Genomic DNA, 14,397 nt, shown 5'->3' on the forward strand with positions numbered 1-14,397 from the left:
TGGGAGGCCGAGACGGGCGGATCATGAGGTCAGGAGATCGAGACCATCCTGGCTAACACGGTGAAACCCCGTCTCTACTAAAAATACAAGAAAATTAGCCGGGCGAGATGGCGGGCGCCTGTAGTCCCAGCTACTCGGCAGGCTGAGGCAGGAGAATGGCGTGAACCCGGGGGAGCGGAGCTTGCAGTGAGCCGAGATCGTGCCACTGCACTCCAGCCTGGGGCACAGAGCAAGACTCCGCGTCAAAAACAAACAAACAAACAAACAAACAAAAAACTAGACATCTTTACCTTGTTTCCAGTCTTAGGATAGAACATTGAATCTTACTATTAAGTACGATATTAGCCATGTTTCATGTGTTTCTTTGTTTAATCTCTTCATTTGGCAATTCCATTGATTGATTTTTCTTTTTCTTTTTTTTCTTTTTTTTTTTTTTTGAGACAGAGTCTCGCTCTGTGCCCAGGCTGGAGTACAGTGGCCAGATCTCAGCTCACTGCAAGCTCCGCCTCCCGGGTTCCCGCCATTCTCCTGCCTCAGCCTCCCAAGTAGCTGGGACCACAGGCGCCGCCACCTCGCCCGGCTAATTTTTTGTGTTTTTAGTAGAGACGGGGTTTCGCCGTGTTAGCCAGGATGGTCTCGATCTCCTGACCTTGTGATCCGCCCGTCTCGGCCTCCCAAAGTGCTGGGATTACAGGCTTGAGCCACCGCGCCCGGCCTGATTTTTCTTTTCTTTTCTTTTTTTTGAGACGAAGTCTCACTCTTGTCCCCCAGGCTGGAGTGCGATGGCTTGATCTCGGTTCACTGCAACCTCCGCCTCCCGGGTTCAAGCGATTCTCCTGCCTCCTGAGTAGCTGGGATTACAGGCACCTGCCACCACACCCGAGTATTTTTTATTTTTAGTAGAGATGGGGTTTCACCATGTTGGCCAGGCTGGTCTCAAACTCCTGACCTCAGGTGATCCACCCGCCTCAGCCTCCTAAAGTGCTGGGATTACAGGCGTGAGCCGCTGCGCCTGGCCACTTTTTTTTTTTTTTTTTTTTTTTTTTTTTGAGACAGAGTCTCCCTTAGTCACCCAGGCTGGAGTGCAGTGGCGCGATCTCGGCTCACTGCAAGCTCCGCCTCCCGGGTTTACGCCATTCTCCTGCCTCAGCCTCCCGAGTAGCTGGGACTACAGGCGCCCGCCACCTCGCCCGGCTAATTTTTTGCATTTTTAGTAGAGACGGGGTTTCACCGTGTTAGCCAGGATGGTCTCGATCTCCTGACCTCGTGATCCGCCCGCCTCGGCCTCCCAAAGTGCTGGGATTACAGGCGTGAGCCGCCGCGCCCGGCCACTTTTTTTTTTTTTTTAATGGAGTCTCACTCTCAGCCACCTTGCCCGGTCCCATTGATCGATTTTCAAATGCCGAACCCACCTTGCATCCCTGGGATAAATTCCACTTGATCGGGACATGTTTTCCTTTTTATATACTGCTGGACTCAAGTTGCAAATATTTTGTTAAGTATTATTTGTGGCCGGGCGCGGTGGCTCAAGCCTGTAATCCCAGCACTTTGGGAGGCCGAGACGGGCGGATCACGAGGTCAGGAGATCGAGACCATCCTGGCTAACATGGTGAAACCCCGTCTCTACTAAAAATACAAAAAACTAGCCGGGCGAGGTGGCGGGCGCCTGTAGTCCCAGCTACTCGGGAGGCTGAGGCAGGAGAATGGCGTGAACCCGGGAGGCGGAGCTTGCAGTGAGCTGAGATTCGGCCACTGCACTCCAGCCTGGGCGACAGAGCGAGACTCCGTCTCAAAAAAAAAAAAAAGAAAAAGAAAAAAAAGAAAAAGAAAAAAGAAAAAGAAGAAAAAAAAAAAAGAAAAAAAAAAGTATTATTTGTATCGATGTTCCTGAAGAATATTGGTCCGTACTTTTCTTTCCGGGCATGGTGGTGGGCACCTGCAATCCCAGCTACTCAGAAGGCTGAGGCAGGAGAATCGCTTGAACAGGTTGAACCGAGGAAGTGGCGGTTTGCCGTGAGCCAAGATTGTGCCACTGCACTCCAGCCTGGGTGACAAGAGCAAGACTCCATCTCAAAATAAAATCAAATAAAGGCTTAGCGGTTTTTCATTTTGAGGAACTTGTCTGTGTCAAGTAAATTGTCAAATGTCTTGCCACAAAGTTGTTGATAAAATTTCCTCATTATCGGCCGGGCACGGTGCTCACGCCTGTAATCCCAGCACTTTGGGAGGCTGAGGCAGGTGGATCACCTGAGGTCAGGAGTTCCAGATCAGCCTGACCAACATGGAGAAACGCCGTCTCTACTAAAAATACAAGAAATTAGCCGGGCATGGTGGTGCATGCCTGTAATTCCAGCTACTCGGGAGGCTGAGGCAGGAGAATCGCTTGAACCCGGGAGGTGGAGGTTGCGGTGAGCCAAGATCGTGCCACTGCACTCCAGCCTGAGCAACAGAGTACAAGAGCGAAACTCCATCTCAAAAAAAAGAAAAAAAATTCCTCATTATCCTTTTAATGTCCATAGGGACTGTAGTGATATCCCCTCTTTTACCTCATTGTGCAAATGCTTTTCAAACCTCTGCTTCTGTTATATTTTCTATTGTCCCATTGGCCAAAATAAGTCATATGGCCAAACCCTGAGTCAGCATGGGAGGGGACTCCCCAGGGGTGTGGATACGAGCAGATGTGAACAAACTGGGAATCATTACTTCCGCAATCCACCACACGAAGCCCCTCCCTGTGGTAAGTTTCTGCCCCTAAGGGACAGATTTGTTCACATTAGTTGCTTGGTGATTTTGTGTGACCAATTTTCATCTATACAGGTGTAATAAGAGTATTAAACATACGTCAAGACCTCCTTGTTGGGTCTCCCTGTGTTACCCAGGTTGATCTCAAACTCCTGCCCTCAAGCGATCCTCCCGCTTTGCCCTCCCAAAGTGCTGTCTACACTTCACTCTATATCTCTTCCTCCCAGAACTCTCACCACCATTGTAATTAATAACTGTGTCTGCGTTCCCATGAAAATATAAGCTTGGGCCGGGCGCAGTGGCTCAAGCCTGTAATCCCAGCACTTTGGGAGGCCGAGACGGGCGGATCACGAGGTCACAAGATCGAGACCATCCTGGCTAACGCGGTGAAACCCTGTCTCTACTAAAAAATACAAAAAACTAGCCGGGTGAGGTGGCGGGCGCCTGTAGTCCCAGCTACTCGGGAGGCTGAGGCAGGAGAATGGCGTGAACCCAGGAGGCGGAGCTTGCAGTGAGCTGAGATCCGGCCACAGCACTCCAGCCTGGGTGACAGAGCGAGACTCCGTCTCAAAAAAAAAAAAAAAAAAAAGAAAATATAAGCTTGATGAGAACAGAGACTGTGTATCTTTGCCCAATATGAAACACATTGATGAATATGTTAACATATTAATCTATATTTAACAAATACATTAATACATATATGTTAACATATGTATTATAAATAAGTTTATAGAAAACTATATATATATATCAATATGTATATGGCCAGGCGAGGTGACTCACACCTGTAATCCCAGCTACTTGGGAGGCTGAGACAGGAGAATTGCTTGAACTCGAGAGGCAGAGGTTGCAGTGAGCCAAGATTGCACCACTGCACTCCAGCCTGGATGACAGAGCAAGACTCTGTCTCAAAATGAAATAAAATAAAACAAAATCAGTAATAAAATAAAATAATAAACTCTGTGATGACTGCAAGTCACTCCACACCTTGAAAATTATGTTTACATCTAGAAGATATATATATATGTGTGTGTGTATATATGTGTATATACGTATGTATATATGTGTATATATGTGTATATATGTATATATGTGTGTATATATGTATATATGTGTATATGTATATAAGTATGTACGTGTATATGTGTGTATATATGTGTATATGTGTATGTATAGATGTGTATAGATGTGTATATATGTATGTATATATGTGTGTATATGTATATATGTGTATATATGTATATATGTATATATGTGTATATACGTGTATATGTGTATATATGTATTTATATGTGTGTATATGTATATATGTATGTATGTATGTGTATATGTATATGTGTGTATATATGTATACGTGTGTATATATGTATGTATATATGTGTATATATGTATGTATATGTGTGTATATGTGTATATGTGTGTATATGTGTATATGTGTGTATATGTATGTATGTATGTATGTGTATATATGTATGTATGTATGTATATATGTGTATATATGTGTGTATATGTTTATATATGTATGTATGTGTGTATATGTGTATATATGTATGTATATATGTGTGTACGTGTGTATATGTGTGTATATATGTTTATGTGTATATATATGTATATATGTACACATACATATATATACACACACACAAGTTCTCACTCTGTTTCCCAGGCTGCTGTGCAGTAGAGTGATCATGGCTCACTGGAGCCTCAAACTCCTGGCTCAAGACATCCTCCTGCTTCAGCCTCCTGAGTAGCTGGGGCTTCAGATGTGCTCCACCACACCCTGCGAACTTTTTAAATCTTTTGTAGAGATGTGGGTCTCCCTTTGTTGCCCAGGTTGGTCTCCAATTCCTGGGCTCAAGCGATCCTCCCGCTTTGGCCTCTCAAAGTGCTGGGATTACAGGCATAAGACACTGCACCCAGCCTTAGGATACATAACTCAGTAGAGAAGTTGAGAAGTGAGGAGAGCATACTGAAAGGTAAGTCAGGGTGATGGGGGCTCAGAAAGTACCAGAAAGGCCAGGAAACAGATTCCACAAACATCAATTGGGTACTTACTGTATGCATGATTCTGCTAAAGGATTAACTGTGTGGCCATCAGAGCTAGAAAATACAGTTTTTCTCAATAATGAGCTCCCTGTTCACAGAAAGAATCAAGGATAGGCTGAATTTTGTGAGCTCTGGGGAAAGGTTTGGACTAGCAGATGTTTAAGGCTCCGTTCTTCTGGAATAGTCTACAATTCCACAACAGGGATTGAGTTTGGGGGAAAGATAGGAGGTGGACAAGAAACAGAAAATGAGGACACTGGCTGGGCACGGTGGCTCATGCCTGTAATCCCAGCACTTTGGGAGGCTGAGGCGGGTGGATCACCTGAGGTCAGGAGTTCGAGACCAGCCTGGACAACATGGGAGCCCACATGGTGAAACCCCATCTCTACTAAAAATACAAGAATTAGCTGGGCGTGGTGGTGGGTGCCTATAATACCAGCTACTTGGGAGATCACGCCACTGCACTCCAGCCTGGGTGACAGAGTGAGACTCTGTCAGAAAGAAAGAAGGAAGGAAGGAAAAAGAAAGAAAGAGAGAAAGAGAGGAGAAAGAAAGGAAGGAAGGAAGAAAGGAAGGAAGAAGGAAAGAGAGAAAGAGAAAGAGAAGAAAAGAAAGAAGGAAGGGGAAGGGAAGGGAAGGAAAGGAAGAAAGGAAGAAAGAAAGGCCAGGTGTGGTGGCTCACGCCTGTAACTCCAACACTTTGGGAGGCCAAGGTGGGTGAATCACTTGAAGCCAGGAGTTGGAGATTCTAGTGAGCCGAGATCGCACCACTGCACTCCAGCCTAGATGACAGAGCAAGACTCTGTCTCAAAAAATAAAACAATCAAAAAAAAAAAAAAAAAAGAAAGAAAGAAGAGTGGATGGTGGGTGATGATGCAGAGAGGTTTAGGAGGGCAGATTTTAGGCGAAATCTCCCTCACTGACTCCTCTCACTGACTTCTTCATCAGACACCCTCTTTCCTGCCTTCCCACACACATACCGCTAAGACCATCTTCCCCAAGGTCACGATAGGACGCCGTGTCCCTGGATCTAATGCAGCCACCCACTTCTTATCTCACACAGCCTCCAGGCCAGCCCAGGACACTGGAGACTACTCCCACCTTCCCGAAGCCTTTGTTCCCTTGTTTGTTTGATTTCCTCCCTCTCTGGAAACTCAGAGCCTCCTCTTTCTCCTCCATTCCCTCCCAGGGCCACATCCTCAACCCCATATCTCACTTTCCATGGAGCTTCCATTTTTATCACCGGCACACCTGTATTCCCAGTCTAGGTTTGTCTGTTTGTTTTGAGTCAGAGTCTTGCTCTGTCCCCCAGGCTGGAGTGCAATGGCGCGATCTTGGCTCACTCCAACCTCCACCTCCCGAGTTCAAGTGATTCTCCTGCCTCAGCCCACCACCACACCCAGCTCATTTTTTGTATTTTTAGTAGAGATGAGGTTTCACCATGTTAGCCAGGATGGTCTCGAACTCCTGACCTCAAGTGATCCGCCCACCTTGGTCTCCCAAAGTGCTGGGATTACAGGCGTGAGCCACGGCACCCGGCCCACCATTTTAGTATCATACAGAGTAGTTTCATTGCCCTAAACATCCTCTGTGTTCCACCTACTCATCCGTCCTCCCTCTTAAGCCTTAGTAACCACTGAACTTTACTATCTTCATAGTTTTGCCTTTTTCAGAATGTTGTAGAGTTGGAGAAGTACACAATAAGTAGTCCTTTCAGATTGACTGTGTTTTCCATTTAGCCATATGCACCTAAGTTTCTTTGATGTCTTTTCACAGCTTCAGAGCTTTTTTTTTCTTCTTGTTCTATCACCCAGGCTGGAGTGCAGTGACATGATCTTGGCTCAAAGCAACCTCTGCCTCCCAGGTTCAAGTGATTCTCCTGCCTCAGCCTCGCGAGTAGCTGGGATTATAGGCCTGCACCACCACGCCCGGTTAATTTTTTTGTTTTTGTTTTTGAGGCGGAGTCTCGCTCTGTGGCCCAGACTGGAGTGCAGTGGAACGATCTCCACTCACTGCAAGCTCTGCCTCCCCGGTTCACGCCATTCTCCTGCCTCAGCCTCCCAAGTAGCTGTGACTACAGGCGCCCGCCACCGTGCCTGGCTAATTTTTTTTTTTTTTTTAGTAGGGATGGGGTTTCACCTTGTTAGCCAGGATGGTCTCGATCTCCTGACCTCCTGGTGATCAGACGGGCGGCCGTCTCGGCGTGTGTGTGTTTTTAATAGAGATGGGGTTTTACCATGTTGGCCAGAGTGGCCTTGAACTCCAGGCCTCAAGTGATCCACCCACCTTGGCCTCCCAAAGTCCTGGGATTACACGTGTGAGCCACCGCGCCCGGCTTTTTTTTGTTTTTTGTTTTAAAGAGAGATAGGGTCTCGCTGTGTCACCCAGGCTGGAATGCGGTGGCGCGATCACAGCTCCCTCCTCTCACTGCTCTGGGGATCTTGTGTATCGGTGGAGGCGCCTGGGCCAGCATTCATCACGTGGTAAAGATGACACATTTCTGGCCTCCCTGATGGCCCTCCAGGATGTGAAACTCAACCCGACCAAGACGAAACTCATCTTCCCCACCCAGCCTGGCCCCTCATCTCCTGTCCCCATCTCAGCATGCAGCACCACCATCTACCTGCTTGCGAAAGGCAGCAATCTGGGCATCTTCCAAGGCTCCGCCCTCCCTCTCCTGGCCGCCTGTTCTCATCCACCACAAGCCCTGCCAATTCCATCTCCCAACACATTCTGCACCCGTGTGTGCTCCCTGGCCCGAAAGCCACACCCTGGGGCTGACCTCGTTAGCGAAGCCTCCATGATCTACCCGGAATTGTCTTGGAAACACCAGGTCCCCCAAGGGCCACCTGAAGCCCACAGATGTGCATGGGTTTTACTGGACCAAGTTCTCAGGTTTGATTTTGTCACCCATATGTACGCGGTTTTCTTTTTCTTTCTTTTTCTTTTTTCTATTTTTTTTTTTTTTTTTGGAGATACAGTCTTGCTGTGTCGCCCAGGCTGCAAGGCAGTGGCACGGTCTCGGCTCACTGCAACCTCCGCCTCCCGGGTTCAAGCGATTCTCCTGCCTCAGCCTCCCGAGTAGCTGGGATTATAGGTGTACACCACCCTGCCCAGCTTACTTTTTTTTTTTAATATTCTTGGTAGAGATGGAGTTTCACCATGTTGGCCAGGCTGGCCTTGAACTCTTGACCTCAAGTGATCCACCTGCCTCGGCCCCCCAAAGGGTTGGGATTACAGGAGCAAGCCACTGTGCTCAGCCTGTACATGGTTTTCAAGGGGGCAATGATTCAGCCTGCTGGGGGACATTTGGCAATGCCTGGAGACATTTTGGGTGGTCACAGCTGGAGGGGGCTGCTACGGGCATCTGGTAGGTAGAGACGAAGGGTGCTGCTAAACGTTATGCAATGCACAGGACGGCCCCCACAGCAGAGTTATCCAAATATTCTACATCTCAATAGTGCCGTGATCAAGAAACCCTATACTGGTACTACTTGAAGTGTGAACCGCAGCCTGCAGCTGGTCCCAAGCTGTTGATTTCCCATTTAGATGAAAGAGTCCAGAAAAAAAAAAAAAAAAGCTTTCAGAGCCTTTATTTTTATTTATGTTTTTTGAGATGGAGTCTCACTCTGCTTCTCAGCCTCGAGTGCTGTGGCACAATCTTGGCTCACTGCAACCTCTGCCTCCCAGGTTCAAGCGATTCTCCTGCCTCAACCTCCAGAATAGCTTGCTCCACCACGCCTGGCTAATTTTTATGTTTTTAGTAGAGACAGGGTTTCACCAGGTTCCCCAGGCTGGTCTCAAACTCCTGACCCCAGGTGATCTGCCTGCCTCAGCCTCCCAAAGTGCTGGGGTTACAGGCGTGAGCCACCGTACCTGGCCTTTGATTTTCATTTTCTTGGAGACAGGGTCTCACTCTGTTGCCCAGGATGGAGTCCAGTGGTGTGATCACAGCTCACTGCAGCTTCCAACTCCTGGGCTCAAGTGACCCTCTCGCCTCAGTCTCCTGAGTGGCTGGGACTACAGGCTTGTGCCACCTTCCCCAGCTAATAGGCTTTTTAAAGAACAGTGTTAAATTTTCAGAAAAATCAAGTAGATGGTACAGAGAGTTTGAGTACATTCTCCCCCAATACATACACGATACAATTTCCCCTTTTATTAACATCTTACACTGATATGGCACATTTGATACAATGAATGAACCAATTTTTTTTGTTTGTTTGTTTAGACAGAGTATCGCTTTGCTGCCCACACTGGAGTGGAGGGATGCGATCTCAGCTCACTGCAACATCTGCCTCCCAGGAATGAGCCAATATTGATACATTTTTAGTAACTAAAGTCCATTCTTCATTCAGTTTCTTCAGCATTCCCTTAATGTCCTTTTTCTGTCCCAGGATCCCATGCAGGATTTCTTATTTTTTTATTTATTTATGACAGAGTCTCACTCTGTCGCCCAGGCTAGGGTGCAATGGCATGATCTTGGCTCCCTGCAACCTCCGCCTCCCAGGTTCAAGCAATTCTCCAGCCTTAGCCTCTCAGTTCCTGAGAAACTGTCCCAGTTGAATGGAAGGAGATGATTAAATGTCATGTGAGGCTGGGCGCAGTGGCTCACGCCTGTAATCCCAGCACTTTGGGAGGCCGAGACAGGCAGATCACTTGAGGTCAGGAGTTCAAGACCAGCCAGGCCAACATGGTGAAACCTCATCTCTACTAAAAAGACAAAAATTAGCCAGGCGTGGTGGTGGGCGCCTGTAATCCCAGCTACTCAGGAGGCTGAGGCAGGAGAATCACTTGAACCCAAGATGCGGAGGTTGCAGTGAGCCCAGATCTCGCCACAGCACTGCAGCCTGGGTTACAGAATGAGACTTTGTCTCAAAAAAAAAAAAAAAAAGAAATATCCAGATGTGGTGGCAACTGCCTGTAGTCCCACCTACTCAGGAGGCTGAGGTGGGAGGATTGCTTGAGCCTAGAAGGTGGAGGCTGCAGTGAGCTGTGATGCACCACTGCACTCCAGCCGTGGTGGGATCAAAAAAAAAAAAAAAAGTACATACTAACAACATAATTTCTGACTGTCAAGGTTGTCTTTGGCCATCTGCTGGAGTAGTGTGTTAGGTTTCTCCACTGTATCCCTGTTTTTCCTCTTTCCTCCTTCCATACTGTGCTCTTTGGAAGCAAGGCACCCTGTGTGGCTTACATCTAAGGATTGGAGAGTTACATTCCACTCCTTGAGACTGCATCTACATGAATTATTTGAAATTCTTCTGCAGGGGAAGAAGTCCTTCATCTCCTATTATGAAATTATGTGCTCCTTTTTTTTTTTTTTTTTTTTGAGACAGGGTCTTGCTCTGTTGCCCAGGCTGCAGCGCACTTATGCAAACAAGGCTCACTGCAGCCCCAACCTCCCTGTCTCAAGCAATCCTCCCACCTCAGCCTCCTGAACAGCTGGGATTACAGGTGTGCACTGCCACACCCAGCTAATTTCTTTAATTTGTTTTATTTGTAGTAGAGATGGGGTTTCGCTGTGTTGTCCAGGCTGGTCTGGAACTCCTGGCCTCAAGCGATCCTCCCGCCTCGGCCTCTCATACTGCTGGGATTAGAGATGTGAGCCACCAGGCCTGGCCTGCTCATTTCTTGACATCAGTATGGACTCTCAAATATTCATTTTATACTTCGGATTATGTACTTCGGTCATTTTTTTTTTTTTTTTTTTTTTGGACAGGGTCTCTGTCTGTCATCCAGGCTGGAGTACAATGGTGCAGTCATAGCTCACTGCAGTCTCAAACTCCTGGGCTCAAAAGATCCTCCTGCCTCAGCCTCCCAAGCAGCTGGGACCACAGGCATGCACCACCATACCTGGCTAATTTTTAAATTTTTTATTTTTCAGCCTGGGCAACATGGTGAAACTCCATCTCTACTAAAAATACAAAAACTTAGCGGGGCATAGTGGCGCGCTCCTGCACTTCCAGCTACTCGGGAGGCTGAGGCACGAGAATCATGTGAACACGAGAGGCAGAGGTTACAATGAGTTGAGGTCTTGCCACCGCACCCGCACATCAGGCTGGGTAACAGTCAGACTCCATCTCAAAAAAAAAAAAAAAGAATGGGACTGTGTGCGGTGGCTCATTCCTGTAATCCTAGCACTTTGGGAGACTGAGGTGGGCGGATCACCTAAGGTCAGGAGTTCAAGACCAGCCTTGCCAACATGGTGAAACCCCGTTTCTACTAAAACTACAAAAATTAGACATGCATGGTGGCGTGCGCCTGCACTCCCAGCTACTTGGGAGGCTGAGGCACGAGAATTGCTTGAATGTGGGAGGCGGAGGTTGCAATGAGCTGAGATCGTGCCACTGCATTCCAGCCTGGGTGACAGAGTGAGACTCCATCTCAAAAAAAAAAAAAAAAAAAAGAAGAAGAAGAAGAAGAAGTGGTCCTTCACCAGGGAGAGTTTGGACAGCAACAAAACACCTTCCAGCATCTCCTTGCATTGCTCCTGGCTGCACGCCAGGAATAGTGACCTTCCTTGAGTACCAGCTTGGTCCTTCCCCAGGGCCTCCGTCCTTACCATTTGCTCTGCCGGGAATGCTGTTCCCCCATCTGCTTCTTTTCATTAAAGCAGCTCCCACCCTGACTGTCGCTAGCCATTTTGCTAGACTGTGTGATTGTCCCAATATTTTATCCCTAGGTGAAATGATCCCTCCCTCCCTCCCTCCCCTCCCCTCCCCTCCCCTCCCCTCCCCTCCCCTCCCCTCCCCCCTCCCTCCCTCCCTCCCTCCTTCCTTCCTTCCTTCCTTCCTTCTTTCCTTGAGACGGAGTCTCACTCTTTCGCCCAGGCTGGAGTCCAGCGGCACGAACTTGGCTCACTGCAACCTCCGCCTCCCAGGTTCAACTGATTCTCTTGCCTCAGCTCCCGAGTAGCTGGGACTATAGGCACGCACCACCCTGCCTGGCTAATTTTTCTATTTTGTGTGTGTGTGTGTGTGTGTGTGTGTGTGTGGAGACAGGATCTCACTGTGTTGCCCAGGTTGTTATCAAACTCCTGGGCTCAAGCGATCCGCCCACCTCAGCCTCCCAAAGTGCCGAGATTGCAGGCGTGTGCCACCATGCCCAGCCAATATTGTTCTTAAAAATTATTTTGAGGCTGGGCATGGTGGCTGGGCACTGTGGCTCACACCTGTAATCCAGGCACTTTGGGAAGCCAAGGTGGAAGGATCGCTTGAGGCCAGTTGTTTGAAACCAGCCTGGGTAACATAGCCAGACCCATCTCTACAAAACAGCTTTTAAATTAGTAGGGTGTGGTGGTGCACACCTGTAGTCCTAGCTACTCAGGAGGCTGAGACAGGAGGATCGCTTGAGCCTATGTGTTCCAGCCTACAGTGAGCTATGATTGCGCCACTGCACTCCTGCCTGGGCAACAGAGCGAGACCCTACTTCTACAAATATATATATATATATATATAAAAAACATATATATACCTATATAACATATATTTACATATATATAACATAATATTTACATATATATACACACACATATATATAAATAATTCTTTTGAAATATTTTGGACATGTCTCCCTGAGGTACCTGGGGAGTGCTGATAATAAACTCCATACTGGCCGGGCGCGGCAGCTCACACCTGTAATCCCAGCACTTTGGGAGGCCGAGGTGAGCAAAGCACTTTAGGTCAGGAGTTCGAGACCAGCCTGGCCAACATGGTGAAACCCCATCTGTACTACAAAAACAAAAATTAGCCGGGCGAGTTGGCAGGTGCCTGTAATCCCAGCCACTCGGGAGGTGGCACAATCTCAGCTCACTGCAACCTCTGCCTACTGGGCTCAAATGATCCTCCTGCCTTAGCCTCCCGAGTAGCTGGGATTACAGGTGCCCAGCACCACACCCAGTTAATTTTTGTATTTTTAGTAGAAATGGGGTTTCGCCATGTTGCCCAGGCTGGTCTTGAACACCTGACCTCAAGTGATCCACCCACCTCGGCCTCCCAAAATACTGGGATTACAGGCATGAGCCACCGTGCCCATCCTGAAGGTCGTAGACGTTGAGAGAAGGGTGAACCAGCCTCGCAGTGGAAGGGCTGCAAAGTGGCTCAGCTGGTGGACCCTAGATTCGACTCAGGGCCTCCTTCCATTGGCCTTGGTGTATGACTCAGGTTTTCCATCTGTAAAATGGGTACAATCCTCATTATGCTGGTGTTGGCATGAGGATTAATGAGACGATGTCGGGCATATAACACACTCAGAAATTGTCATCTATGCGTCCGATCCCTGAAGTGCACACACAGGCAGAATTTTGCAGATGATTTTATGGGGTTTCATGTACTCCCCCAAACCAAATCCTGAACTCCTGACCTATAAATCCTCTAAGTCATCCCCACCCCCAGCTTAATAATCAGGCTCTGTCTAATGAGTTAGGAGGCGTGAGAGCCCAAAGAGCTCCAGGTGTGGGAGGAGGCAGGAGGCTGGAGGGGGGCTCAGGGAGGGGCCGCCCCATGGGCACAGGGCAGCCAGTGTGTCTGTGGCTGCCTGGGCCACAGGAACAGGCCCCCAGGGGCAGGTGGGATCTTGATTCCAGCCGGCAGTGTGTGGGTGGGGCAGTCTAGAGCAGCCAGGCTTTCCAGTCTGCCCAGTGTGGGGGTTGGGCCAGTGGAGGCCCCTGGAGGCAGGGGCAGGAGCACTCGACCTGCACCGACACCTCTGGACCTGGACGGTCCCCAACCCATCCTTCCTAAGCTGCAGCCCCCTCCCGGGATGGGAAGCTGAACCCGTGCGTCCACCCCACTTCTCCCCGGATTGTGTGTGAGCAAGTCGCATTTGCCGCCTTTGCTGGGTTTGTCCTTGGGGTCCACAGAGGTCCTGGGAACCATCCCAGCGAAAGCAAACTCGGCAGGACACGCCGAGCCCACAGAGGTGCAGGGCGTGGCGGGAGCACACTTTCCGGTGGGAAATGCTTCCCTGGGTCGGGAGCCCCAGGTCTCCAGATGGGGAAACGGAGGTCCAATGGGGAAAGGACCTTGTTTAGGTCCTTCGAGGGGACTGGGACAGGAGGGGGGCATGTGTCATCCATACCAGCACCTGTGCTCACACACATAGACACTGGCCCCTTTGCGCACCCACACCCACTCCTGCACGGGCACATCCAGACAGGAGCGCCCACGCCCCAGCTCCCCTCCCTCGGCACACCCACCCCCATGCCTGCTCACAGGCTCCGGACCTTGAGACCCACGCCCCAAACACATGTGTGCAACGCATGTCAGGGGGGCCCTGCAATTTCTGGGGCCACCATCTGGGGTCAGGGGTCTTGGGGACCGGCATGCTACAGCGTCTTTCCATTTCATAGCACTTTTTTTTTTTTTTTTTTTTTTTTGAGACAGAGTTTTGCTCTTGTTGCCCAGGCTGGTGTGCAGTGGTGAGACCTTGGCTCACCTCAACCTCCACCTCCCAGGTTCAAGCGATTCTCCAGCCTCAGCCTCCTGAATAGTTGGGATTACAGGCATGTGCCACCACGCCTGGCTAATTTTGTGTTTTTAATGGAGGTGGGGTTTCTCAATGTTGGTCAGGTTGGTCTCGAACTCCGGACCTCAGGCTATCCACCGGCCT

Source organism: Macaca nemestrina, chromosome 20, assembly GCF_043159975.1.
Source record: "Macaca nemestrina isolate mMacNem1 chromosome 20, mMacNem.hap1, whole genome shotgun sequence".
Lineage (NCBI taxonomy): Eukaryota > Metazoa > Chordata > Mammalia > Primates > Cercopithecidae > Macaca > Macaca nemestrina.